Below are 2,509 nucleotides of genomic sequence, written 5' to 3'. Positions count from 1 at the left end.
AGTGTCCACTTGTCACACAAGGGTAGCTGGATGTCAAAGTCAATTTATAGGTTACAGATAGATGAGTTGGGGAACGAAGAATAGAGGAGAACGCAGAACATGATACATTTTTCTCTTTCCATGTCTTATCCCGTTCACACAGCTTCAGCATTTTCTTTTTCTGAGATAACCACACAGCTTCAGCTAAATAACAAAAGCCAGCTACACACACACACGCCTATAACACACTCATGGACCGGCCCATTCTGTTCAGTCGTCATCCGTCGTTGATGGAACCTGCTCTCGCCAAACCCTATTCGGCGCCTTAAGCGCCCGAATTAGGCGTTTCGTCAAACGGGCGCATACCCCCTCCCCGCGCGATGGGCCGGCCCATTCATCCCAATTTTTTGTTACAAACTGCAAAAGAGGAGAACACAGAACAGGATACAGTTTTCTCTTTCCATGTCTTATCCCGTTCACACAGCTTCAGCATTTTCTTTTTCTGAGATAACCACACAGCTTCAGCTAAATAACAAAAGCCAGGTACACACACACACGCCTATAACACACTCATGGACCGGCCCATTCTGTTCAGTCGTCATCCGTCGTCGATGGAACCTGCTCTCGCCAAACCCTATTCGGTGCCTTAAGCGCCCGAATTAGGCGTTTAGGCAAACGGGCGCATAACCCCTCCCCGCGCGATGGGCCGGCACATTCATCCCAATTTTTTGTTACAAACTGCAAAAAACTGCCCGCGGGTGGAACTCGAACTCGCGACCACCTACATTTAGGTTAGCTGTGGTAGCCAATTACACTACTTACCTTGCTGTGATTTGAAAGATCCTTTTGACTCATTTATTGCATCTTCTTTTCTTTTTCTTTTTCTTTTTCCTTTTTCTTTTCCTTTTTCATTTTTCCTTTCTTTTTCTTAAATGCATGCTTTCTTAAAAAAATCGAGTGAACTTTTTCCCAATTCGTGAACTTTTTATTCAAAATCGATGAATTTGAATTCAAGAACTTTTTTTGAAGATCCGTGAACCTTTTCTAATTAGTGAACTTTTTTTATCGAAATTGCTGAACCTTTTTCAAACCCGTGAACTTTTTTTTTCAAATTTGGTGAACTTTTTTCGAATTTGTGAACTTTTTTAACAAAATAGAGGAACTATTTTTAAATCTGTGATCTTTTTGATCGAAATTGATGAACTTTTTTAAAACCCGTGAACTCTTTTTCCAAATTTGGTGAACTTTTTTGGAATTTGTGAATTTTCGTAACAAAATCGATGAACTATTTTTAAATCGGTGAACTTTTTGATCGAAATTAATGAACCTTTTTCAAACCCGTGAAATTTTTTTTTCCAAATTTGGTGAACCTTTTTCGAATTTGTGAACTTTTTTAATAAAATCGATGAACTATTTTTAAATTTGTGAACTTTTTGATCGAAATTGATGAACCTTTTTTAAAACCCGTGAACTCTTTTTCCAAATTTTGTGAACTTTTTTCGAATTTGTGAAATTTTTAAAAAAATCGACGAACTATTTTAAATCTGTGAACTTTTTGATCGAAATTGATGAACTTTGTTAAAAAATCCCTGAACTCTTTTTTCAAATTTGGTGAACTTTTTTAGAATTTGTGAATTTTTTTAAACAAAATCGATGAACTATTTTTTAAATCTGTGAACTTTTTGATCGAAATTGATGAACTTTTTAAAAAATTCCATGAACTCTTTTCAAGTTTGTAAAAAACTATTTATTGTTTTAGTCAAACCTTATCACAAAATAATTTTCAACCTTATCACAAATATTCTTCACTTTCTTCTTAACACAAATATTTATTGTTTTAGTCAAGCCAGACGTAACGAACATAAAATATTTATTATGAGGAAGTCTGCCAAAGAGAAGAAACAGTCGTAACAAACTCTCCAGTTGAACCAGTCGTAACAAACTGTCCCGAAACAGCCGCACGAACGAACGGGAAATGTATTTCTACATGTGCGCGCACGAACGAAGGAAGCAGTCGAGAAGCAGTCCTAACTGGGCTTTCTAGAAACTAGCCCAACAAGAGAATGCGTAGGCGCCCGAACTTCTATCGGGCGCTAAAGGGGCCGACGAGGAGCACTCCCTGCTCTCGCTGAAGAAAATCGCTACTCGCACAAGAAACTGGGTCGGCCCATCACCGCGCATTTTTAAAACAAAAGGAGAAAAAGATGCATGCACGCATCCCAGTACCTCAAGGAAGAAGACCGTCGCTGCTAGCCACTCCGCCCACCTGGCATTCATGGCTGGTAGTATGGCACATCCTTCTTGAGGTAAATAGAATAGGTTTTCTTGGGGTTTTTCTTCCTTTTTTCTGTTTCTTTTTTTTTCTTCTTCAATTTTTTTCAAGTCTTTTAGCATTTATTTGTTCAGTTTTATTTTTCATTTGGTTTTTAGTTCTTTCATATTCTTTCTATTTTATTCTATATTTTTGTATATGTCAACACCATTTTTCTCATACATGTTTAACTTTTTTAATATATGATCAATATTTTTT

Source organism: Triticum dicoccoides, chromosome 5A, assembly GCF_002162155.2.
Source record: "Triticum dicoccoides isolate Atlit2015 ecotype Zavitan chromosome 5A, WEW_v2.0, whole genome shotgun sequence".
Classification (NCBI taxonomy): Eukaryota; Viridiplantae; Streptophyta; class Magnoliopsida; order Poales; family Poaceae; genus Triticum; species Triticum dicoccoides.
The sequence above is the reverse complement of the archived record's forward strand: the minus strand, read 5'-3'. Positions refer to the sequence as shown.